The 27,745-nt window shown below is 37.6% G+C and overlaps 1 protein-coding gene across 16 annotated transcripts in view; it reads left to right on the top strand.

Moving 5' to 3' along the window:
- Positions 1 to 7,385: 7,385 nt before the first annotated feature.
- The window catches only part of LOC129567042 (myb-like protein AA), a 189,433-nt gene continuing 169,073 nt past the window's right edge, over positions 7,386 to 27,745 (top strand). For 13 of the 16 annotated variants that reach the window (XM_055443544.1, XM_055443550.1, XM_055443534.1 and 10 more), the window contains exon 1: positions 7,898 to 9,291. The gene's annotated coding sequence lies outside the window, so the exon portion shown is untranslated. Of the gene's footprint in view, positions 9,292 to 27,745 lie in introns of all 16 variants that reach the window. The other 3 variants (XM_055443564.1, XM_055443560.1, XM_055443558.1) reach the window with 2 other exon arrangements.

Below are 27,745 nucleotides of genomic sequence, written 5' to 3'. Positions count from 1 at the left end.
AAAAAATACTTAAAATTAATGATACATTGAAGCAAATGTTGGACCTTTTTAAGTATCTTTTTGATTTCGTACGATATTTTCAAACTTGTTTACATTTTCAATTGAATCATTTCGATTGAAATGTTGCTTAAAATGTCAACAACCATAAAAAAGCGATAAAAAAGTTCAAAACTGTAAAATTTAGACATCAATTTAAATGGAATTTCGAAACAACGTGCATTTATTCGAAATAATGAACATTTCTCGTTGATTTACGATGCTTTCTCCACACTGTCGCGCCGTTTTATTCGTTTTTTTATTTTTTTCCTCTGTTTTTTTCTTTTTCGTTTTTTTCTACATTTCGGGCTCTTCTTCTCTTCTTATTCAGCCCGTGCGCCAACTGTCACACTTTGTATTTCCGTTTATTTGTTTTTCTGTCGGAATTGTCAATGGGATTCACCGGAATTGTCAGATTACGACGCAAAGTGCGTACACTTGTTTTCCATTATCTCAGTCGCACCTGAAATATGAGGCAGTTTAATTGAATCCGATCACATTGACACATTAAATTGGCAAGAAATTCTCCACGACATGATTTTTTTTCTTTAAAGCTTAGCACCACAGCAACGCAAAATACATCGCAATAAAAGAAAAAAAAAACGAAGCAAGAACTGAAATGCGTATTTAGATTTCGAGTGTGTCTGGCACTTTGGTTGAAGTTGAAAAGGCGCATCAAGTAGCTCGTTCAACTCGAAAGATTAACTTTCTTTTCACTTATGGCGCTGGCGAGACAGACCATAATCAGCGACGGAATAGTTCGTACATTAGAAAAAAAAAGCGATCATTTCCATGAAAAAAGGAGCCATTTGATATGGATTTCATATTGAAAATCTTATAAATGAATAAATTGCTCGCAACCAAATGTGACTTGGTAAATTACGGCATTTCGAATGGCATTTTCTTCAGAATTTTGCTTAGCATCGCTTGTTCACAGCTCGGCAAATGGTTTTAATACTGTGTGTGGATCGACTAGTGTTCGAAAGTGGCACATTCCTTTGTATAGTTTTCATTTTGAAAAGGAGTCGACGTATGACACCATCAACACCGAAAAAAGAGCCATCATGCAAAGAGCGAGAGAGTGAGAGGGAAAAATGTAGATTCGTGAGCACCAAATGCGAATGAGTGGATGTCATCATGTGAATTTATACTCTTCGATTTTTTTTTGTTTCTCTCTGAAAAGAGAACCTGCTCCAAAGAATGGGAAAACAGAGAGTGTGAAAGGGAATGAACAAAAGAGAGGGGAGATCGTGCTTTGGTTCAGTAGCGAACGTTTTAGCCGTTTTTCATCGAATGCTTCGGTCGAAGGCGAGCACAGGAAAAAAAAATATGTGAAATATTACTCAAACATATATTTATCGCGTGCGTTATTAAAGCCGTATTTTCTCCGAATCATATCACCATCATCATCATCTGTGCTCGTTCACTTGTTCGACTCACCGGCATTAGATTGCTATCAGTGTGTGGGCCACGATATGCAATTTATGGGATACACTTTTTTTCCTTCTTCTCTGGTCGTTGATTTTTATTTTGCCAAGCGTTGGCATTGCATGCACGCACCAAAACATCGTAATCTCTTTTCAGTTTTCGAATTTTATGTGCCAAAAGAATGGTGCGAATGAAAAAAAAGGAGAGCGAGAATTTGCCGCTTCCAAAAAGCGACTCTTACCATCATTCACTTCCTGACGGTGTGTTTGTGTATCCAAAATGCATGGTTCGTATACGCATCGTTCTTCATTTCTATTTCATTCACTGCATTTCACTCCCCATTGTTCGTTGTTCGCCCCCTTTTTTGCAATTTGCATGCTGTGTTGGATATAAATAGTTTTTTTCTTCTTCTGCTTTGTCGTCGTCGTCGTCATCGTTCGCCTGATGTTAGTGGCATTACGAAGAAGGTGATTTGAATGTGAAAACAAGGGACGAACATCGAAAAGACATTGAAAATCATTTGGTGCACTGTATTTGAAATACCTTCGCTTCAAGACTATTATCGAGAAACATTTGGGCTCCTTAATGCGTGTTTCGTGAGTTCCGTTGCATTGCCGATGAAAACAAAATAAATGGTGATGTGAATGAGCGTTTATGTCAATGCAATCGCAATAATACACTTTCCGCAAAATAAATGTACCGATTTTTAGATGACTTTTGTTATGTGTATGTAAGCCGGTGATGAGCCGCTGAGATTTGTGTGAATTGCAAAGTCTCGTTTCCTTTTTCTTCATCCCCTCGAAAAAGAACGGAAAGTTTGATGGTGTTGCTGTTGCTTTTGATTTTTCCTTCAGAAGTGCACAGATACTTTATCACTTTCCGATGTTTGGATTCGCTTTGAATACAATCCCTCACATACTCTTCGCTCACCGGAAGCCAACTCACAATTCCGAATCCATCTAACAAAAATGGCTAAGGCATGCGACAATCAGCAGGAGATCATTTTATTAAGTTTTTATTATTTGCATCAAATGCTCAAATGGCTTTTGATGAAGTTGTCTTCCACATCGACAACGACATCGGCGACGACTGCAGGAACGTGCATGTGATGACAACTAAACACAACCACAACGGAATTTCTGTCGATTTCGTTTGTTCTTCCGGTTTCACGAAGCGTTTATATTTTATTCACAGAGAGAACGAGCGAGTGATTCGTTTTCTTTTATTTGCTTAATATCATTGTAAGATTTCCCTTAATTTTTTTTTCCGTTCTTTTCTTCATCGTAGTCGTCGTCGTATCATTTATCTTTACGAGAGGACTTTTTTCAATGACTTTTTGAGCATGATTTTGATCCATACGCGACGGAAAGAGAAAGAAGAGACAGAGAAAGAGAGGGTATGAGTCTCAATCGTATGCAGACGAGACATTTGATTCATCCATCTTACGCTCGCGAGCACATTGTATGCACTTTGAATGTAATTCCAAATGAAACGAGCGAAGCGATGCGTTGAGCTTTGTTGAAAATCTTTCACGACTCTGTCGGAGAAGACCGAACAAAAAAAATACCAAAGCAGCATTTTGATGCGCTGCCATTCGGAGATGATTTTATTGAGAGAGCGATTTGCGAGCTGTTCCTTTTGCCATGTATTATCATAAAATATTTATGTTCCGTTTGAAATTTATTTTTTGTTGATTCGTCTTTTGTCGTATGTGTAACTCTCTCTCTCTCTCTCTCTCTCTCTCTCTCTCTCTCTTTTTTTTTTCTCTGTCGCTTTATCTCTCTCTCTCTCTCTCTCTCTCTCTCTCTCTTACTTTCTCTCGGGCACAAACAAAGAGCAGTAGCTGTGTATTTGCATATTTATGTTTGTTACTTTTCATTTTTATTTGATTGTTTGCACTGAATTTCGAATTCAGTGCATTATTTTGCAATTTGAATCGACTGGATTGTTGCGTGTTAATGTTGCTGTTTGTATGATGATTGATGACAAGTTATAGCCAAGGAAATCCCACTTTAAATACCACTTTTAAAAGGATGAAGTCAATTTTGGCATTGAATCAGATTAATAGCACACATTAATGTGTTGTCATTTCATTTTGTTCGTTCATAATTCAACGGGAAAACGATCCAATGCGTTGGATAACGGGCAGCTATTTTTCTGGGATTAAGTTTTCGTTATGTTTGTAAAAAGTATCATAGAAAAAACTATATTTTAAGTGGACGGAAAAAAGAGCACATTCCAACGCATTTTCATTTGACAATATCCATGTTGGAAATTGTGCCGGAGTGAAGCAAATCCTTGGGCATGCTGTCGACAGCCGCATAAAATGAAGTCCTTAAAATGGAGTCGTAAATACCCATTGAAATCTTTTTATGTCACAATCGCTTTAATGGTGAAATAAAGCCAATAACCCGGCATTTTGAGAGCGTATTATCACCTTATTTGGTGCCCCGGTTAAGCACATACACATACAAGCTTTCCCTTGTAATATACTCGTTCGGCTTTTTCTCTTTCGACCATTTTCATATTCATATGAGATGATTTTCTCTCGCAATCGTCGTCGTCGTCGTCGTCGTCGTCACCATCTCAGGCATTTGCATACAATTCAAGCACCTTTTCATCTGTCATAAATTACAATAAATATGACACTCTGCACATACACACTTATAGGGCCGAGTAACCTTTTTCTTTATTCATACGCTTTATTTTTCGGCAGACATTTCTCATCGTTAAACCGCATAAATTACAATATATTCAAAGCATATTTCGAAAACCGTAAGCTCCACCGCTTCTCCTTCTTTCTTTCGATCGTTTTATGGGAGAAAGAGAAGAGACACAAAGATGAACAAAAGTTCAGCAAAATTTGTTATTCCTTTCGACATCCCTTCTTATTCCCGTTTATTGCTAAGCCAGTTACGTATGCTTCATTCACGACAATTGAGGGTCCTTCTTACTGGCGAATATTCCATTTTTTTTTCGTCACTCTTACTTGTTTTCAAGCAGTTTCTTGCGCTTGGAACAGTTTCTTTTTTGTCGGCAAAGTAATTTACGGAAGAAAAAAATTGTGAAGAATTGTCGAATAGAAGAATTTCGTGTTGCAGCTACTTTGTGATACGTGCTTAAATACTGTTTATTCGATTGTTTTTTCTTTCGTTGCCTTGTTTTGCACCACACACACCGCATGCCATTCCAGTTACTCGAACTCAAACTCTAATGATATATCTATCTTTTTGAATTATAGAGAGAGAGCGCGAACAGCGAGCGAAAATAAATGAATGTCATGGTTTTGTGGCACAGACGAGACGCACAACATCGACACTGGCACCAAGCACACACATTCTAACAAGACTCTCTTTCTCTTTTCGTCTCCCGCTCTCTGTCGATTCCCTGCAACCGCACAAACAACCACTAAGAATTGCCAATTTCTTCAGCGTGCAACGTATTTTTCTTCTTCATTCGCAGCGTTTTTCTCAATTTCAAATCGTGTACCAGATTTTTTGTTCCTCCTGTTAACCGCAACTTCAAGACTCGACTTCACCTCGTTGCATCAGAGACACAAACATACACACGCGCGCTCGTTCGCGTTCAAAGTTTTCGGGGTGTAAAGCGAACGAAAAAGTGCATGCGGTTTTTAAAATGAGTTTTCCATGCTCCAGTGAAGCTATATTGTCGCTTAAAATGTTGGATGCATCTGTGAGCATCCGCTTAGCGCCTGCCGAGACATGTCTCGTTACACAAACGATATTAGTTCGTTTTTTTCTCCTTTGGCTTGGCATCGTTTTGTTTTCCCGCGGTTAGTTCTTAGATAGTTTAGAAAGAACGATTCGCATTTGCCATATCATAAAACTTGTGTTGCCTTAGAATTTGTCGCCGACAAATTGTCATCCTTCGTGTTTGCATTTTAAATTTTCACCTTCACCTTCGCAAATAAAACCGATTTTTTCCCATTGCAGTTGTACAATCGCAAATTTGGCTCACCATTTGCCATGAGCGAAATTTGCAAAAGCAATTCTTTTCCGGATTGTCCCAGGGAAAAAAAGAAGGAAATCATTACGATTTTGCACGAAATTGCTCGATGCTTTTATCATTTGGCCACAGATGCGTTCACAAGCGCATATTAAAAAATTTACGCGCATAATTTTCAGCTGTCGCTTTGACGATACGTACAAGAGCAAAAACCACGCGCAAAACAAATGACATTTCATATTTGTACAAAGCAAAAATAAATCTTCAGTCTGCAGAAAAATCTGTTTCACCCAAGCCAAGCCAACACAAGCCGTGTTTGGAGTTCATTTTTTGCTGTCTTGTGTGACTTCTATTTCTTATTTAACCTCTTCTATTTTTCCGTAATGGATGGAACAACATTTCGCACAACAAAATGATGATAATCTTTCATATTTTTCGGCAACGCATGAACGAAGGAGCGAGCTCTTTGGATTGGATTACTGACTTCGGGATACAACGCATAAAGCAGCCAAACCATCACATTTTGATGCATGAATATTTTGTGGTTTTTTTTCTCGTTCGTTCGTTTGCGATCGATTGGATTGTTTTTGATGCTGATTTGACAGGCGAAAAAAGCAAAACTGACACAATTTTTTGTCAGAGCTACGGGTATCAGGTGATTCGAACACAAAATATAGCAAATTGAAAAATTGATCGAACACCATCAAATGGCATAGATTCAACAACTTTTCGCTTCGTTCTTCAAGCTGCTCGCATTCTTATCATGCGTAAGACTTTTGACAGCTCATACATTTTCACCGTCGAACATTGATTTATCTGAACGAAGTTAACGTATGGCTTGTTGTAATGAAACCGCACATATTTTGATCGAGGATTATCAGACGCGAAACTGATTTTTTTTGACACGATTTGATTTAGTTTTTTTTATCAACGTAATTTTGGAGGGTTTTTATTCGTCCATTTGTTTTATTTTGTCTTGTTTTGTTTCGTTTTGCTTCTTGCGAACTGGAACAGTTGAACGATTTTTGTTTCGCTTCTTGATTCGCTTCTGGTTTGAAATAAACAAGTTGTTTCGAAGCAAATCAGGAAGTTAATTCTACAGTGAATTCCACACAAATATGTGTTTTCAATTTATTGTGTAAATGAAGCATATTCAAAGAATAAAATTGATTGAATCAGACTTCGCAACTGTTATTGGAAAATGAAATATTTGGTTTTGTGCCAATAGATGTGATTTTTCCATTGCGCCATCTATGATCCGTCTACTGAACATTTCCCACAAAAATGAACTTTCAGTCAGTGTACCAGTAGTGTGTCATGGGCCAAAGCTTCGAAAAGTTATTCTTTAGTCGTGACAAACTCAAATTCTCCTCTGAATTTATCCATGTTTCAAACCGTATCATTCACCTATATTCGGTTTTGCTTCAAGAAAAGTTGTAAGAATATTGGAAAACGTTGTTTTCTTTTCGAATATTTTTCATATGTTTCTCACTGTTCAACGTATAAATAACAAACGGAATAAAGAATCAATAAATGAAACATTTTTCAAATGCTAAATTGCTACCACATAAATTTTTATTTACAAACAAAATGTCATTCACAGGCGAAACAAACAAAAAAATCTCAACATTCAGAATCAAAACACGACTCCAATGAGACAGCCATTGAACGAACTCATCGAATTCATTGTGAAATCCTAAATCTTCCAAATGAATTCTGCAACAAGAATTGCCAGAACTTTCTAGTTTGATTTATCAGGTAAAAAGAATGAAATTCTTGTTATATAACACATTGAAGATAAAAATGGGAAAATTCAGTTTTAAAATAGTAAAGCTCTTTAATTCCATTTAAAAAAAAATTATGAATAAATATTGAACCAAAACTAAAATGAACGAAGTCTGAATGAAACGAATGAATTGCGCTTGTTTTTCTGTCAATCGGCCATATTTGTTTTTGTTGTAAAGTAAAGATTCACTGGTGAGTGTTACAGTGAAGCCAATCTGATGCAATCGACTGTAATTTTCCAACAACTTCAAATGAATTTTCGATTTGAATATTTCTAGTCAAAGTTTTGGTTTGAATTCAGTCATTACGGAAGGAGTTTTCTTTTCTAAAAATTCTAATTTCCATATAAGCAAGAAATTATTCAATATTCATCAGATTTAGCACCTCATCGCCACATTGCATTTGGGATTTTTCCACTATAGTTTGGTTTGCCTGTGCCATTAAGAATGTTATCCAATAACAACATCACACAGCAACAGCAGCAGCAGAGAAAACCAGCGAGAATCCTATACGAATGTGTGAATGGAGCTCGTGTTATACACTGATGTTGACAGTGGCAATGTGGCTTCGTGTGTTATTCTGATGTGACGCACACAATCGCATGCGAATGGTGACGTTAATGCATATGTGTGTATGTATGAGCGACACAAAATACAATGCGAGACATAGAGCCCAAAGAGACCATTTCATAAGTTCGATACTGTGTGTTTATGTTAAGATTGTTCATTGCCTATTTTTCGTGTTGTTTTTAACATTGAAAATTTACTTGCAGTCCAAAACAAAAATTTCAATTGAATCAAATAAAATCAATCCGAATGGGAAAACATTCTCAGCGCTACTTTATTTTTTCCGATTGTTGTGTATTTGAACGTGTAAAATGTACAAATTCAGTCAAATTGCTTAAAACGAGTGACGACGAAGCGAAAAAAGTGAATTTGATTTCTTTTTGTGTGTAAACAAGCTAAAGAGAATCCGAAGAAAAAGCGAAACTAATTTTCATGTTGTGCATTGTCGATGGACAACCGACACAGAAACAAATGAAAAATTACAACAACAACATCAAACGCAGCATTTATTTATGAGTGGAAAGTGTTTTCTTGTGTTTGCTATTGAATTCGATGTGATTTTGAATTTTGTTTCAGCATTGACTTTGAGTGAACGTGCAATTGTATATATGTATTTGGTTGAGAGTGCATGTCTGAATTTGTCAGTGTTACCGCGACCAAACTTCAAGCATTCTTTTAACTAGCTCGCCTAATTTAATAATAACAGCGAACAGAAGGAAAACAAGAAAAAACCGAGAGGGATTTTTTTCTTCTTCTCACCAATACCGAGCTTTTGCGCCAAACAGTTGCTGCCATTCGACAAGTCGAGCATGTGACAAAGTGGAACATAATTAATGGAAATTCATAGAGTGAGAGAAGAACTAATAAAAAAACCAACCCGACAAGAAATACTCTTGAGAGTTTCGGTCACAAGACATGAATTGGATCGATTAAAATACATTTTTAATTTCCATTGACAACTTTTTTTCTTTCGTTATTTCTAATTCGTTTTCGTTGGCGCGAGTACAGAGATAGACCAATTTCGATAAAAGTGTGTGCCGTGTCTGCATGTGCATGAATTGTGATACACAGCTCGTTTTAATTGAGTTTTTCAGCATTTCGGTTTCGGTAATCGCACGAGAAATTAAGACCTTGACAAACAATTTTTGTGCTTTGGTTTTACTCTGAGTTTGCAAAATTCATCAAAATAATTTTTTAGACTGTTTTTGGAATAACCAATCAAAGTGAACAACTACAAAAACTTCTAACAAACAAATAAAACAAAAATCTGTCGAAGCTACCTCACATTCGAAAACCTGATACCGACCAAACAGTTACAACAACACATTGGATACCTGCAGCAGATAATATCAAAAGAAAAAAGTGTAAACAAATTAAAGCAATAATTCATTGTCTTGAACAGAAAAAATAAACATAAGCCTTTTTGGAACGTGTACAAAATACAGTAGCGGTGCGCCAGCTACACCATCTTTTTCTCTTCGACCCCGGGATATGAGAATTGATTTTAAAGGTAAGCCACATTCATTGTTTCATCAATTAAAATTTGCAATTTTCATGCAATTTCATACGAGAAAAAAAGGTCATACATCCGCAGACACATAAACAAAACAAATGTGTGATGGTTCAAAAAGAATTGGCATAAAACATCAGATGGTTCAAATTTTCTGTGATTTCAACCGTGTTTAACAACACAAGAACCAAAATAAGTCAATTGCAAAGACGTAGAATCGGAATAACGAAGCAGATAGAGGCGCACAGACGGCGAGAATGTGAGTGCAAGTTTTTGAATACGTTGTTATGACATCGCATCGTCGTTTACGCGGTTGCGTCAGTGTTGGTTACGTCGCGTAATAGGCCGAAGCGTGTTTAGTGCGGACCATAGTGCATATGTGTGTGCGAGTATGTGGCCGCGATCATCAAATACACTCACACACACACACACACACCGAGACAGATTTTGGATTGGTGAAACAGCATCGAACTGTCATCGAGTGCGTTCGACAGAGTATATGTTGTATGTGGTCGCGAACGCGCGCGTCGAGACAAGCAACGAAAGAGAGATCAAGTCTCTTCGTTTCGTCTCTTTTGTTCACCTGCATTCGAGACGTGCCTCTCATCAGGCTCGCAGCCAACTGAACCACTTCGAATGCCAATGACGTTTTATTATGGCGGCGGCTGTTTTGTTTTGTTAACCAAATCATCTGACAAAAATTGTGGATATCAATAGATAAAGAGAAGAAAATGAGTCGACGTCGACGCGCTCAATACGTACGTACACACACAGACATTTGCATGGAAGAAAACATGATTGAAATTTATGATTTGAATTATCATGAAATGGCATTCATTAAATTACACCACTGTAATTAATTATATAATTGCTGATTATGATATGGCAAGTAAATGAAAAAGCGCTCACACACTCTTTCGTTTCCTGTGAGCTTATTCCATTTTCAGAGTGTGAATCGCATTGCTTTGCGCCGATTTTAGACACGACAATTCTTTTTTTTTCGTTTCAATTTCAACTTTAGAACTGTGTGAGCACTTGATTTTTGTGTGTACTTTGTATGACGCTCTCATATGGCCAGCTAAAACAGATATCGCATGTCGTTGAAAACAAAAAAACAAAAACAAAACAAATCAACGCTGAAATCGTCGTTCTGTCGCACAACTTTTGTGTATACAAGTAATAATTTTCTGAAGTACCTGAACATTTTACACACTCCGACGACATTTGTTACTCCACAAAATGCGTGTGTTTTTCTAAGGAAAAGCAACGAAATTTCTCGTAAAAGCGGTGAACCAAAATGCCCAAATCTCTTTTTTTTATGTTGCAAACGGTTATTTCGAAGAAGATTTTGATGAACATGCCGAAATTTTTTCGAAAGTAAAAAAACTTGATGATGTTACTTTGTTCATTGTAGCGTGTTTGGATGTGAAATGCGACAAGCCACCCGAGCATTTTTCCTTCTTCTGAGCACTCTATCAAACATAATTCAAAATAAGACAACATTTATCGCATTAACGCTTTTAACAAACACCGAGACAAATTGAAATACAAATAATCATAAACAAAATACATAAAATTGCTTTCAAAGCGAATGAAAGCATATGGTTGTCGCGCATTCACGATGCTCACTCGCTTCGATGGTGATAATTCATTCGTTTGCTCACACGATTTATTGAATCGCCACAGACGACGAGAGAGAAAAAATAGAAATGGAATTTATTTTCCACCATATGAAATTGTTGATTCGATCCACTTTTTTCGTGTGATTCGAGGAAGCGCAACGAAATAGGGCGCACACCAATTTTGATTAATTGAAAAATGAATTCAGTTCTAATTACGTGTATTTCCTCCGTTGCTCGAGAAGCGCACCGTGCCATAACAACGGGCAAACGGCGAAGATGAAACCAAAAGCAAAACCGTGCAAATCATTACAAGAGCTCCTCGGTAGGACAACGGAGATATCATAGTGAAACGATCAATTTATGACTCCCTCTCGCTTTGATTGTTCTAGCGTGGCATTTTGTTCTCATCGATTGGGAACGCAATGTTCTCCGGATTTTATCGCATCCAAAAGGAAGCACTCGAAATTTGTTTTTGCTCTTCTCCCGTGTCCAATGAAAACATCTTTTTCAATTTTTTTTTTCATTGTTTGTTTGCATTTATTCAACAATCTCAAAGATAAATTTTAATTCGAGTATTTACTTGTGCCCAAAACCCAGATTCGTACAAGAACACATGGTATATTATTTCGATCTTTTTTTCGCTCTCGCTCTCTCTCTCTCTCTCTCTCTCTTTCTCTCTCTATCTCTCTCATTCTCGGTAAATTTTGTTGTTTTTTCGTATGCGTTTTTTTTATTGCCATTACTTGTGTGCTATTGAAGTTGCTTATTATTACCTTCGAGCAATAGCATTGAAAACATTTTGTAGTATCACAAAAACAAAGGGGTACAAATTAGCTCTATGGATTGAATGGTTCGTTCGTCATTTGGTCGGAGTGTACTTATGGGAATTCTTCGGTGCGTTTGAACATACGATTGCTGCCACGGAAATTAAATGAACGCGCTGCCAAAAGATAAATTGATTGCAAATCCAATGCGAATCAATTCGGAATGGAATAGTGAAGCGACTTCTGTTTTACCTGGTTTTTTTCTCTCTCTCTCTGCTTCTTCTTCGCAACATGTACTTATCCATATGGTGTTTAGTGTGTTTGAGAATTCTAATTTGAATTCGAAACGCGTGCAGTGAATAGTCAATCGAAAAAGTTTGGTTTTGTTCTATTCGCAAGCGAGCTGTTCACATAAAACAAAATAATTACCCATAAATAAATGTGTGTTTTTCGTTTGCTTTGTTGTCTTTCTCGGCGCTTTGTGTGCGATGGCGTTTTTGTTTTATACTCCTTCTCTCGCTCATTCGCCCTAATGCGCGCGCGAGTTGCCTGTATTTTTGTTTTCGCTTCTTCAGTGCTTTAAAATACACCGTGTTATTCTGCTGGCCGACTGGGTTAGTGAGCGTGAATCGGTCGGTTTTAATGTATGCGAATATGATTTGTCGACGTGTATCGACATTCGTCGCCGTCTTCGTCGCAACGAACCAAATATGTGTTTACAAAATTGCGTTTGTGTATCGCTCTCGCGCATTCGGCTTTAACTCCACATACACACCGTATTCGCTTGTGATTCGGCGAAACGCACATACATCGCTCGCTTGCTCGCTCGTCTGCGTCGGTTTTGCTCTTTATTTTGGCATTTTTGTCGCGTTTATGCGCTTCGAAACCACACAATTTTGATGTGTCCATCATGTGGCGCAACTCGTGCCAAAATCTAGAACTAATCGCTATTATTCACTTCGGCGACAATATCACACTCACTCCGAACAACAGCAATAAATTTCTTGCGTAACACATTCTAATGCCATTCATTTTCCTACATTTGCAATACACTCATGTGATGGCACTTTGTGTCAGTCTCTGTCTCCCTCTCTCTCTCTTGCTCGATTGCATTTATCTCTTGCTGTTCCTCGCTTGCATTCATTCGCCACAATTGGATTTCGTTCTAAACATTCTCGAATTTCGTTGCAACATTTTCTAGTCATGAGTAATTTATTCTCGAAGTTTTTTTCCATCGCTTTTTCATTTATTGCATTACTTTTGTCGCATTCATTGCCATTATAATTCTTCTCATCTTATTTATGAGTTTTCCGCAAAGATCACGATTAAATGTTTCTCTTTACTTTAATTCCGAATGACGGAATCGAATTTATTAGCATTCGCCAATTTATTAGAAATGTCGATCGCATTTGCCACAAATAAATTCAATAAAGTGGAACGGATGACAACGACGATACACTGAAAATAAAATGGCATTTATGAGGCTTCTAATGAAAAGCGAATGAAAGAGGCGCTTGTTGCGCCAACCGCAACGATTGTTAACGATGTTACTTGAATTTCGTCTGACATTTTATCGAATATTAATAATTCACGCAAACTACATGTAGTACATGGTGTACCGCTCATTACACTCACCTGTTGTCGCTTGTCTACCGTCAATTCGAGACATGTTTGAAACTCCTTTCGACGGAGTAAAAAAAAGATACATTTCATTTCAAAAAGTCATTTTTCATTTGCAAAGAAGACGTTTTCATAGGTCAACGCCAAAAATCGAAAAAAAAATTCAATTTTTTCTATAAATAACATTTCTGTTTGCAAAATCTCGAAAAAAAAGTTACCAATTTCGATGTGAAATTTCGTAATCGGTTCAATAGCCGCCAAACGTGCAGAATGCGACATTTTTTTTTCTTGACAATTTGTTTTGTTTTGCAATGGAAAGTGGGACTGAGCAAGCTCAACACAAAATTCAAATGCAATTATCATTTCGAATAAGTCAGTTTGAATTGCCACGCCGAAATGTTTATTGTTTATAGACAAGAAACAACTGTCATCAAAACAAATTGCAAATTGATGTGTGATGCGTAGGCAAAAAGTGTTTTTGTAAGTAAAACAAAATGTGTGTCTTCCTTAAATCCTCGCCAAATTTTTCATTTTGGCTATTTAGTTCCGCTTTCGATTTCATTCCACATCAGCGCGGAAAAGAAAACCTCGCAAAAAGGTCGAATTGAAAGTGTTCCAAATTGGAAAGAGAACGCGATCAAAAATGACAAAGAAATGAGAATGGGGCAAGCTCGAAAAAAAAGTATATGTTTATAACAATGCTGTGTGAGATGCGAGCAAGAGTGAGGAAGAATAAAAGAAAAACTCATGTAAACCGCGTTTGCACACTGACACATACACATTCAGCCAGCCGAGCCAGTACACACAACAATCAACACACAAAATTCGGATGCGAAAGTGTGTATGCCACAGTAAACACAGAGAGAGACACGGTCGTTTGCATTTCATATAGTATAGATACTGAAACGGGAAAAAAATCGTGTTAAGGACCCATGCAAGGTCGACGATGGTTGCTGCTGTTGCTGCTGCTGCTGCCGAGCGCTGTGCTGCTCTCCTACTGTTGTTGTATTGCTTGTTGCCGTACCACACAACCAATTCGTAAGCATCGAACCCGAAATTATTCTCTTCATTCGAATTTCGCTTGCGCTTCAATAAAAATCTACGCCTTTTCTATTAACCGTCTTTGGTTAGCCGACACAAGGACTACGCGATCTATTCAAATGGTCTTTGTTCGCATTAATCGAGATACGAAAACAAGACTTATTCACTTTTATTTGCGATTTCACTTTTACCTTCTTTTAATGTGACATAAGCCATTCGGAATTACGATTCTACTAAAATTCGTTCTTTTTCTCCGTTCGCTTCGTTTCTTCGCTTTGATTCCATATGATGTTTACTTTTTCAATTTGAAACATAGCTCTAAATTTGTGGTTCAATACTTCTAAATTTATGAGCGACCAAGTTTTTTTTTTTGTTTCGGTATGGATTTTTACAATTCACAACACCGTTTAATTAGTAAATGTTGCTCAAGTGGCCGAACCGTACGCGCTCAGTCTCACCGCGATTAGTCACAATTTACCGGATTTCGTAATTCGTCGTAATTTGCTGTGTGATTGTAATTACTGCACTCGAAACCGGTGTTGTCTTTGATTCCAGGTAATTTAGATGTGGCGAACAGTGTAAGCGAAAGAAGAAGGAAAAAAACACACACACAAAACGAAAAGTGTCGAATCAGCCGAAATGATTGTGCTGAAGCAATAGCCGAGTCAAGCATACCGTACATTGCAAAATAATCTTACGTCAGCATAACCAGCAAAAAAAATAGCTGGTGCTTATTGTTTATATTCCATGTAACGAAACAAAAAAAGTTCTTTTTGTTGATATTTATCGATGGCATCACCGAATTGCAACAAAATTGCTGGCTCATAATTCAGGCGAAATTCTATTTTTACAACACTATTCAACATTATCAAATATTCTAAACATAGCTACGGACGAAAGTGCGAAATAGCTTAGAAAAATGTGCAATATGCGCATTTTGAATATCTTATGCACAAATTCATTTCGAACGGAAAAAAACGCAGCTGAAAGTTCATCTCTCGTTCGACACATTTCGAAAAGAATTTCTCGTGTTTATTCGCCAGTACACCAGAAAAGGGAGAGAAGAGAGAGAAGAGAGAGAGAGAGGAAAAAGCGATGAAATCACCAATGGAATTCGCACCATATAACGTTTCACACGTTCGATTTCATTTGGTTCTATCGGTTTGGGTTTTGAATGGAACGTCTCAGTACATTTTCCCTGCCGATGAGTTGCTCAAAACAGTTTTATTTTTAAAATCCCGATTGCATTTTGTATGGGCTCTCTCTTGTTCTCTCTGGTGCACGTAACCATTTGATTCTCGCAATTTGTTCACAATTATGTGTGCTATGTTTGTTGCCATTGATTGCTCGATCGAGCTAATGGATAAACTTAAAATGACTTAGAGAAAGAGCAAGTACAGTTTTTAAATGGGTTTTGTAACGAGATGGACATGAGTACAACGAATGTTGCACACACATCAATTTCAAGCGCAACATTTACTCTCTCTCTCTCTCTCTCTCTCTCTCTCTCGCTAAAATGGCACATTGACGAAATGAAACGTATCCGAAACGCAAATGTGTCAAATGACAATATAATAAAGTGAGATTTACATAGCGCAGACGAAAGTGTCATACAACAAAAAAAAGGAGGAAAAAAACAAAGCGTACCGAAAATACCGCTGCTCAAGCAAATAAAACACGATCGGAAAATGTGTTGATGATGCACAATTTGCCACTTGTTTGAATAATATTTTCATGTGGTCACATTTGGATTGCATGAGCGTAACACAGTCGCTACTACCTTTTTTCGTCGGCCAACATTAAAAAAGGACTACTATGTTTATTAACGGCATTCTTTCGCTTCTTTCTATTTTAATTTGTTTCTTCGTTCACAAAATCTCACAAGAATATCAATTTGGCATTGATCAACCGTAAAGTGTCGAATTGTTGTGATGGAATTTCAAAAGACTTAGTTAAAACATTCATAAAAGCAAATGCGACTGGGACAGGATTTTGAGGGTGGCAAGTGAATTTTCAGCATCTGTTGTCTGCCGATGAAATTATTTAAAATCTGAAATTCGACGACGACGACGACGACAAACGAACCGCTTGCCTTATGAATATGTAAAAATGGAACGTTGAAAGTAACTTCGATGGGAAAAAATGGGAACAAACCGAGGGAAAGGAAAATTATACGGCGTCAAGAGCGAAAGAGACAGAGGCACACAGATCCAATCATGTTTGGTTCAAAGTGAAATTGATAGACTCGCCGAAATGATCAATCATTGCCTTTGCCATCAGTTGTTTTTCGTGGTTGCGTCGTTTCGCCTCAAACACGTGTCATTCACATGCAACCAAGTGAAGACCCACATACACACACGCACACCGATTGAAAAACCACAATTCATTGCGATTTGTTTTCGTCTACAAAAAAACGCTTTCGTTCGATATAAAATATAATATTTCGGCTGCATAATAATTTTTTGGCCCCTTTTGTCTGACAGCCTCCACTCACTCTCACTCAGTCGTTCAACCGCTTCACTCTCATTCTGATTCTCTGAATTATTCAATTTTTCATTGGTGGATCGGCGTCCCTTTTCCAATCCTTTTCTGAATCAAAGCCTTTAATTATTGAAAACATCTGTTTTGGATATTCCATCGAAATGTTTCACTTTTCATTTCTCTCTCTCTCTCTCTCTCTCTTTCTCTCTCTGTCTCTCTGTTCGCTCTTTGTGCTGCTTCGATTCAGTCGAAATCAATCGTTTGTGAGTGGATGTGTTTTTATACAGTTTGGTTGATGTGTTTTTATGTTTACCCAACAACACTCATCAACTGAAACCATTTTCGTTTAATTTGTGTGTGGATTCTATTTCGAGTATGATGTGGTTTTGAATCCTCTCTCTCTTTCTCATACCACGAAGAAATTAATTTGAGCGAAACCAATTTTATGATAATTTAGTAGCAAAATTTGCATGCATATCAGTCGATTCCATTGCATAACCATGAAGCTCACCACCAAACACGCAGAACACACTTCGTTTCCTGATGACGAATGCTTTTCAAAACCAATTGTTTTTTTTTGTTCTGCCAACGACGCGCTGCTCAATGGACATCCATTTATAATTTTATCTGCAAACGTGAGCTGTGCTGGCACAAAGCAAAAACTTTGAGCAGCAAAAAATAAAACGAAATAGAATTGAAATACAAACGAAAATATTCTATTGTTGTTTTCGTTTGCCTTTGGTATGTGTTTCATTGGAATAGATAACTAATTAACAGCGCTTAAAAGGAAGTGGTGGGAAGTACCATGCATATTTGATTAAATTAGAGAAACAAAAAACTGACATTCATTCGAATTTTTGCTGGTAATTTTGCACCTGCTGCGATGCGAACCAATGGAAAAATTCGGAATGCAGGATCGAATCGACAACGTTTACTCGACATTTTCACGCCAAACTCACTACCCGAACCATAACCTTGGAAGAACTAATGGTTAAATCGATGGTGTCTAAATTTTTTAAATCGCACAGTTCATGAAATTCGAAGAAGCCGTGAATATTTGATGTCATAGTTTGGTCGAAAAACGTCTATCGACAACGACAAACAACGCCTTCCGCTCTGTGCACAAAATTCAAACGCGTTTTACTTCACTTCGAGCACACTTGCTGGGGTTTTCGGCGCATGAATAATGTCATAACTAAATAAAATATTATCAGCACACACATTGGAATGCCATTTGTCGTCGTACTTAATCGCACCATACAATGACTAATAAATTTGATGCATGCATTCGGTCGATCGAGCGCTATGTGCGGTTTTTTCTCTCTCTCTCTCTCTCTCTCTCTCTCTCTCTCTCTCTCTTTCCATCGTCCATTCGGTGTTCTGTTGTTTCAACGCATTCTTTTTCCTGACACACACTCACACACACGCAGTCGAAGCTGCTATGACACACCCGAATGAAATCAATTAAAAATTTGTGTATATCCAAACGAATTCTCCAACGTTTTGTTTACGCAGAACATTTGCCTTTCAGTCCATTTGTGTACTGTTGCCTTTTTTTTGCCTGATAATAAAAAACCAAAACCCTCAACAGAAAAGAGAGAAAAAAAAATTGAGTGTATCCAAACTGAATCACACTATTATCATTTTTCGGTGATTTCTGTTTTCGTGTCAGTTTCGTGGACGATTTTTTTCCTCTTTCTCTCTCTCGCTCTCTCTCTCTCTCTCTCTCTCTCTCCCTCTCTCTCTCTCTCTCTCTCTCTCTCTCTCTCTCTCTCTGAAAAATGAAATTTCTTTGTTTTTATTTGGACTTAGTTTGTTTGACACACGAAAAAAAAACAACAACACATGAAATCACATTTTCGAGTCTTTGTTTTAAAATTATTACTATCAGCGGATGTCAGAGAACATAAATATGAAGTGCTTGCTGAAACGTTTTTTTTTTCTTCTTCAATTTCAGTCCGCAACAGAGAGAAGAAAAAAATATATATCATAAATAAAATTGCGTTCACAAACACAATTCAGTAGTCGGTTTTTTCGTTTTCGTCGTCGTCGTCGTCTTCTTGTCGTTTCAATCCCTCTTCTTCGGTGGCTCTTTGCCATTCTATCGCTCTACTTTCGGTCAGGAGATTGAATGCCAGTGATAAAGAAAGTTTGCAACGGACAAAGGAAACATTAACACGGAATAGAATTCAAGCGATAACAACTCTAGCACACTGGCGTGTATTGAATCTAGTTTTACCAATATTTGAAGAAATTACGTCATCCACAAACGCGTTCCAAACCAACAAATCGATGAAGCTTTTTGTTCGCTGTGTTTGACGTTAGAATATAGCCATTAGATTGCTTGCTAACGCAATTCGACCATCTCGGTTTGACTCATTTCGATAAAACATTGGTTTTTTCCTTAACTGAGTGTTTTTTCTTTAAAAATTGTCTTCCCTCAAGTTTTTTTTTTAAAGTTTTTCCTTCATTTTTTCCGTTACGTCGTTTCCTCAAGGAGTTGCATTGCTTTTTCGACACGAAAATGAATTTATTCTATTTTATCGTTCTAAAAATGTGTGCCCAGTAAATCGTTCTCTTCTTGTGTTCAGGAGAAAAAAAGCGACATTTTGTCAAGCGCTTAATCCCGCGGCCAATTTCACACAGATAAATGAGAATTTAAATCACATCATTTGTTTGGATCAGCTTATTTGTGGTCTTTGTATCAAATGGACAAAATATGTTAATGCGAGTCAATTAGTGTCTCAAGCTGATTTCGTAAATCTTTTCACAAAATCTGGCTTAATTTCGGTCGCTCATAAATTCCCACCGCGAAATTCGAAACCGAGAAACCCCAACCACATTGATCCTGAAAATGTGCACCATATGTTAACGTGTTTGCAAAAATCTCGCTGAATGAGAGTCGTGAGCGATGCATTTCATTGATAAAATGCCTCATTAAATCAGTTGAAGTTAAAGTGCAAAATTGCATCCGTTTGTTGAAATTGTGCATTAAAAAAAACCGAAATGCATCCATTAACTGTTAATTGTCTAGTGCGCTTTTAATGCTAGAAATTGCGATGTAATTGGAGGAAAAATTGTATACACACAGTGAAAAGTTGATGCGAAGCGCACATACTATCGAATCTTTTTTACAAGCGTAAACAACAACAACCGATTATATCGATTGAATCAAACTATTAAATGCTCATAAATTGCTTTAATTGCCATTTATTGCATTTGTTTAACAGTTTGTTACAGTGATTTTGTCGCCGCGCGCTTAGTGTAACTACTACTAAAACTGAGGTAGCGAGCGAAAACATTGCGATTTATTCCATTGGATGTGCCCGAAAAGCAAATGTTTGTTGAATAGTTTTCGCTTGGCAAAAATAAATTATATGGTTGGTGTTTGTGTGTTTTTTTTTTCTCTCTCTCTCTCTCTCTCTCTCTCTCTTTTCGATATGGTTATTTTACGCTGAGTAGCGTACTTTTTATTTCTGCCATAGTGTGTGGTTAAATCATTGAGCCACGGATGGTGCCATGAATGACGGTTTGCTATGAAAACTGTCTCAAAGTTTTGCCTGTGCCTTGTTGTTGTGCGCGCCCAACAGAAAAAAACAAACTTTTTTTGTTATTTATTTGCTAACAGCGAACGAAAGAGAAGAAGCAACGATAAAAAAAAACAGTACTGTGAGCCAAACAGCAAAGCCCGTTCACGAATTGGAACGAACATGACTTTTGTTTTGCGCTGCATTTCGCTTTGTTTTTGTGGATAAATATGTGCTAAATGCAGCTGAATATAATTGATTTTCAATTTTCGATTTTGTAAATGGTTAATGAAAATTTTATGAAGTTTTTCAGCTTTGATTTCAGCGCATTAATATTAATAAATTTACGTCGATTAGCGTTTCGATCTGTGTGTTTTTTTTTTCATTTAGAGACGTCGTTTTTCTTTCTGCACGAGATTTCGCAAAACGATTCATATTGAAATTGAATGTTGTAGAGCAAACGCGCTTACAGCAGCTCAACCAACAAACATCCACATCGATTGAAAATTCAAATGGCACACGCTTTACCATTAAATTCTAATTCACAATCAAATGCAAACTCGTAGATATAGTTACATACATCCAACGATGTTCACTGCTGTCTTTTTCCCTCTGTATCATATGCACCACTTTGAAATCCATCAGTGGAATTTGCCAAACGAATCAGCTCAATGAATACTTAATCTGAGCAAACATTTGAATTTTTCATCAACATTTAAGTAATGAATACTTCGTAAAATGATGCATTCAAATCAATAAAATATTCACGCAAATGCGATCTGTTTACTGATTCGAGCCCTCGAAGATTAGTTCGATGTAAACGCACCTATATCGAAATGACAATATGATGGAATCTCGTGTCATTTGATCGCTTTAAACGGCTTCATTCTTTAATTCCAACGATAGATAAGCCTATTGCCACAAAAAAGCCCATTGGAATGCGTGTTTGATTCCAGTTTTATCACATCCAGGAATGCCATTGAGTCAGCGAAAGTGATAATTTTGCTGATCAATAGTTTTGAAATGCTTTGTTAATCAAGCTATTTATTGACGTTTTGCGGCGTCATCGTCATTTCCATCGCAGTTATCGTTTCCACCGTCAATCACTATTGACCACATCGATGTGAAGAGACGTGACTTCAATGTGAGCGAAGAATGAGAAAAAAAACTATGTTGGTCAAAGTGATCAAATGAAATTAAATAATCATTTTCAATGTCTCTCCCAATTGTTTAAATGGATAGATAAAAAGCCATTGATTAAATCTATCTAATTATCATATTTTCACTTGGCTCTAGTGGCAGGTTGGTCTGGTTGGGTGCGTTTCGAACAATTATGTGTACTTATTCCATTAGCCACATTACAAGGGCACTAAATGTGCAACACAAATTTTATGTTTTTGTGCGAAATTTAATTTAAAACGAGTGATAAAATGCATAAAACACGACGACGACAACAGCAACAGCGTCTATTCTTCGCGGAATGTGTGTGCTTGTGCGAGCGCGTGTTCAAAACTATTGCTGTTTATCGTAACAATTGCTATTTCCTAGCTCCGTCAAATGGGTTTTATTATCACTGGAACAGTCTTAGCGATTACATTATCTCGGCACATATTTTGTAAAAACTGGCATTTATTATGCAGCGAGACAAATAAAAATGCAATCGTAAATGTAACAATAGCAACGGCGAATATATATACGATGTGGCTGCTTTATAATAATAAGCTATTTTCTCGGGATTCCTGAGCGTTGAGTTTGTGAGTGTAGTCATTGTTGGTGCTGTTGTTGGGCTATGGCATCGAGCGCAATGCTCATTTTAATTAAATAAAACACGAAATTTGCTAATAAATATTTAAAACAATTTTTATGTGAGTGTGTGTGTGTGTGTGTGAGTTTGAGCGCGGTGCATTGAGCACAATTTGCACACAGTCGGGTCACACCTTCTTTATAATTAATCAATTTAATTTAACACGCTACTTATATGCGCTTGATTATGACCGAATAAAATGTGTGTGTGTTTGCATTTCTCTATTGCCTTTCGGTATTTGTGCGCGCGGGGCAGTTGAAAACATTCATTTTCACTGCCAATTTCACACACATGTTCATCACTGATGATGACGATGAAATTCAACATTTCAATTGAAATGAGAGTGGCGTTTTGCACGAGAACGCCAACCAGTCAGCCAGCCAGCCAGCCAGCCAGTCAGCATATATCGCCCTTTTATCTACGTTTATAGTGTTCCTATTTGTTTCATCTGTTTTGTTGCTCAGCAATGAAAATGATGATGCGATGGCAATGGCAGTGAGCGCGTTACTTTATTAAGCATTGCTGCTGCTGGTGCTGCTGATGCATGGCATTGAGTGAGTGAGTGTGTATGCATTCTTTGATTGGCTTATGGTTTTTGATTGCCATAAAACTTGTTATTATAAAACGTTCTAAAAGGCAGTATTTATATCAGAATGGAAACGATTCCATACAAAATTTATACACGCATATCATCGTCGTATATCATTGGCGTTGGCATCGGGCGCGAGTATTATGTTTTCAGCGTTTGGCTTTGCAACTACTTTGCTCGTCACATAATGCTTGCACCGCAGTTTTTAGTCACTCGCTTCTTTTCACCACTCATTCGCTCTTATGTACTCTTTTTTTTCCCGTTTGTCACGAGCATAGAGCAAAGAAGAAGTAGAGAAAAAAAAACGAATTTTCCTTTCATGACGAAAAAAAAACCCGTTGAAAACCTCACATTTTTTCAGTCAACCAAAAACATTCATGGATATTTTGATACTAAAAGCAACATGAAACGTATTGCATCTCGGGTGTGCAATACCGTCTCAAATGATGGGATCAAACGCACGACGAACACAGAGTGTAGAAGGAAAAAACAACATAAAACCATTTCGCACTTGTACATTTTAATAACCTAAAGTTTGTAATGCGAGCGCACGTAAAATGAAGTAAGGAAATTCTCTGATTAACTTTTATCTTCATGTGTTTTATTCACTTCGTGTTTTTGTCTCTTTTTTTCCTTTCGCTCTCTCTTTCTTTTGTTGTTGTTGTTGTTGTTTTATATCATGTGTTTCAAATTAGCTCGAGTCTTATTTCATTTATAAACGCGCACAAATGGAAGCGACACGCCATTGCATTTGGTGAAAAGTCCATGTGCGAAGTATTTAATTCGCGTTGGTTTCGTTGCTGAAATGCAGTAATTCTATGTTTACGCATATTTCCTTGGCATTTTCGTCTTGTTCGCTAAACCAAACGAGCTCTTTCAATGCAGCAACAAACACGAACCGAACAGAACAGAAAGGAGAGAAAAAAAAGAAACACAATTCAGCTCATGTTCATCAAAGGAGAAAAATGAGCACACAGGCAAAGAATGTGGGATAGAATTGCGGTACACGGGACAGGCGCGAGTGTGAAGTAAAAAAAAAAACAATAACAACAACAGAACAACGACGATGACGACGTCGACGAAGAAACGTTCCAAACCAATATGGATTACATGTAAACAAAATTTTTCTATTACATTTTTTACACCCGCGGGCTTTTAATTTCTTCGTCTGTTTCGTTTCAACTTCGTTGTTTTTGTTGTTCGCTCTCTGTGCGAGTGCGAGTACGAGTGCGAGCGTGTGTGTGTGTGTGTGTTTTTGTGCATTCGCATTCATTTTCTTATTTCTTATTCTCACTTCAACTGCTCGAAATGATTTATTCGAACGTGTTCGGATGCGTTGAAATGCAGTACAGTGCAGCCCAGCCCGTGTACAATGCACATTGCACATACACATACCGACCGTACACTCACTTTGGTGAGTCAGTGCAGCTCAGGGAATTGTGCATACATATAAATTATGAGAAACAGTGTGCGCACGCGAGAGCGAGAGGGAAGGGATAACAATGCGATGCAAAAGAATAGAACATTAAAATGTGTTAATTATGTACGCTTATGGAGCTTCAGATAGATGCATTTTCAACATGAACATATCTTGTGTGTGTTTTCAGTTTTTCTGCCGAATTGTTACCGCTTTTTTCACTCCTTCCTCTTTTAGATTCTGACTCGCTGTATCTATTCCATTTCTTTCTTTCTTTCTCAATTCGCATCTGGAATTGGTGGTGCATTCGGAATTCGTTGTGTTTGTTGCAGCGCAACACCAAAACAAGTGGTTCGCTGCTTGCAACAGCACTCGTACATCCACACTGGAAAATTTATGTGCACTCAGCACAGCAGCAGAAGAATGAATTTTGTATACACAACTCATAATAATTTATAATTGCTAAATTTAATTATATTCCTAAGCAGCATGTGCATCATTTATTCTTCACCGTTGTTTGAAAATAAATTTTAAATGAAAATAACACATCTTCCTATTCACTTAGCGCATCGTCGTTCACGTTGCGTTCGCCTTTTTTTTGTGGGATGGTTTATTTCGTGCTATGTGTCACTGGCTAAATGCACATCTTTCGTTATTTCAAATACCGTATTTGCAAACTACCGTACATATATTTTGGGCAAACTGAAGGCAGCATTTCAGTTGAAGGCAACCGTTTTAGTTGAATGCGCACATCTATTCCGCGCTGACAAAGTGCAGAAATCAAGAGACGAAATACACATTCCTAATAGAGAGCACATATATCACACATAAGACTCAATAGACAGTCGGTTGAGGTGTATGTACGTGATCGAAATGTTTACGGAGAGAAAGATGCGATGCTGCTCTTTTTTCTTCATCATCGTGTCTTCTATTTTGATTGCACGTTTTTGTGGAGCACTTAATTCGATTTCGTTGCACACGTTACGCACATTATCTACTCGCCACGCAGCACTGCTAACAAGCATCAGCAAGAGAAAATGCGAAAGAATATAAATCTTGACACAGAAAGAAGAAGAAAAAAACTTTTCATTGTACGAATGAATTCTTTCTCGCTCTCAACTCTCACTCGACACGCACGCATTCGAACATCGCATATCTTTGATTTATCTGTTTCATTTTAATTTCACTTCTGACTCTCTCTCTCTCTCTCTCTCTCTCTCTCTCTCTCTCTCTCTCTCTCGCTCGCTCGGTTCCATACCAAATGACGATACCTTTGATCTATTTCTGCTTGATTGAAGTGCGGCACATTTTTCGCTTTAATGGCATCCCATTATCCCACCATTAAGACACCATGAAAATCTCGACGCGAATAGAAAAAAAATACACCGAAAAGCAGGCAAAAACAGAGAAAAGGCAGGAAAATACATAAAAAAAATCGAAACAAAGACATGAAAAATTCGCTCAAGGGCTAAAATCCAAGTACACAGACAATGCAATGATCGGTCATGTTTTTTTTTGTTTTCGCTGAAAAGCAATTAAATGTAATCGAGGAATTGTGTGACGAATATGCGAAACGGAACAAATACCAAATTGAATATTGTTACTGTTGCTCTACAGTAATTGGACGTTGTTTGGCTGGCTCGTCTCTCTGTGTGTGTGAGTGTGACAACTTCACATCGCTGTAAATTGCATTGCTTTTTCAAATGTCATCCTTGACCGTTATATGTGAACCGATTTGCATCATGCTCTCTCTCGTGGCATGTGCACAGCACTCAAAACAACGCAACGACAACGTCGAAGGCGAATAACGACACACAGCACAACACCACATTGAAATTCGTACACATGTTCGTATCGTTTTCTATTGTACATTTCGATGTAGTTTTAATTTACAATTGCGTCGTTCATAAATACGTTCTTCTTCCTCAAAACAGTGAGTGCGAGTTGCTTGTTACGTGTGCTGTCATCACAATTCACATGGCCAATTGCACACATATTTATAAATCAATTTGGTCACTTGGGTGAGAGAGATGCATTTTTGGGTTGCGATTTTTCTGCAGAAATGTTTTCATTTTGTTCGTCTTCAAGTCCCTTGGTTCATTCTCTTTTCGTCGAAGCTCACGTGTTTGAGTTCCGTTGCGAATGACATAGAATTCCGCTTCGTATTGCACACATCCATACAGTTAGTGAATTCCAATTGAATTTGAAATTCAATCAGGCCATTTACATATCTAACGACGATTTGTTTGCACGATTGGAAAAGCACCGCGGGGAGTTAGCGCGGTGTTGGCAAAAGCGGAACGAAGTGAGTGAGTGTGAATTGCGATCGAAAGTTCTGAATGAATCCGTTTATTTATTGTCGATCAATTAAACATCGAGATTTAATCGACATTTACAACGTCACTGCGTTCAAGAGGTTATCACTTTGTGAAATGCACACGACAGCAGCAGAATCGAGCAGTAAAAACACAAACACCGAGCAAACGAAAGCAAATGGATTTGAAGTCAAACAAACTGTGCGTTTAAACAGTTTGCATATTTCATTAGTCATATCGACTTGGAAGTCTTTGTTGCGGTGCTTTAGCAGTGCGAGAATTGCGCTCATATTTTACCGTTCTTGCGCTCTTTTTCACTCCCGCTCATTCGGGAGATGATGGAACAGAGAAATAAAAACGACCGTGCAAATATTCACATATAACACTGAGAGCGAGCAATTATTATTAAATGAAAGGGAACTAAATATAGAAATTGCATTCGGTAAAATGAAGTGAAAAATGCCGACGAACATAAGCATTTAGCGACAAGCAAAGTATTTGTGCACATATTTCGGTGTTTAACTCGCCAGTCGAACACTCTCTCTCGGTCGCTGCTGTTGGTGCCGCTACTTTGCTCTCTCGCTCGCTCAATCAACAGCAACACCGAAACTGTAAATATCGCACATTGAAAACACTTTGCTAATTGCTTGCATCAATAAATAAATTTATTAAGTGCAAACAATGCAATTCACGATCGCTGGCGTGTGTTTTTTTCCGTTTGTTTTTTCGTTCGTTCACTATTGTTATTTCGGTTTCGTTTTTCTGGCTCAGCCAACGGATTCAGCTTCAGGAAATCCAAAACACGGTGTTAATCGAATGTAGAAAAAAAAGCAGCAACGAATGCATCGTGCACTTTTATTTATATATTGAATATAAACATCAAACAATAAATTTTGCTGATCAAGTCGAAATGGGCCGTGTGCGCGTGGCTTCAGGTTCAATACCGTTGAGAAGAGTGCGCGAAATAAAATTGATATTTATCGCTCATATTAAATATTGGCTTAGTCCTAAAGCATGACCTTCACCATTCTCTTGTCATTAACGCTGCTCTCTGACAAAGAATCTCTCACCCGAACGCTCGCTCGCTCGCTCGCTCGCTGCTTTTTTTTTATTGACAAGTTTAGATCGCAATCACGTTCGTACCTGCATTGATTTTGTCATGCAATTTGATACAAGAGGACATTTTTTTTTGCCAGCATCGCTTCAGTAGATTCCTTTAAAGAGAACACCTTCAAGCGATTCCTCATTCTCCTGCAAATTATTTTGTTCAAAAA

This window comes from Sitodiplosis mosellana, unplaced genomic scaffold (genome assembly GCF_009176505.1).
Source record: "Sitodiplosis mosellana isolate CC-2019 unplaced genomic scaffold, AAFC_SMos_1.0 Smas_scaffold_5, whole genome shotgun sequence".
In the NCBI taxonomy this organism is placed as follows: domain Eukaryota; kingdom Metazoa; phylum Arthropoda; class Insecta; order Diptera; family Cecidomyiidae; genus Sitodiplosis; species Sitodiplosis mosellana.
This window is presented reverse-complemented; position numbering and strand designations above follow the sequence as displayed.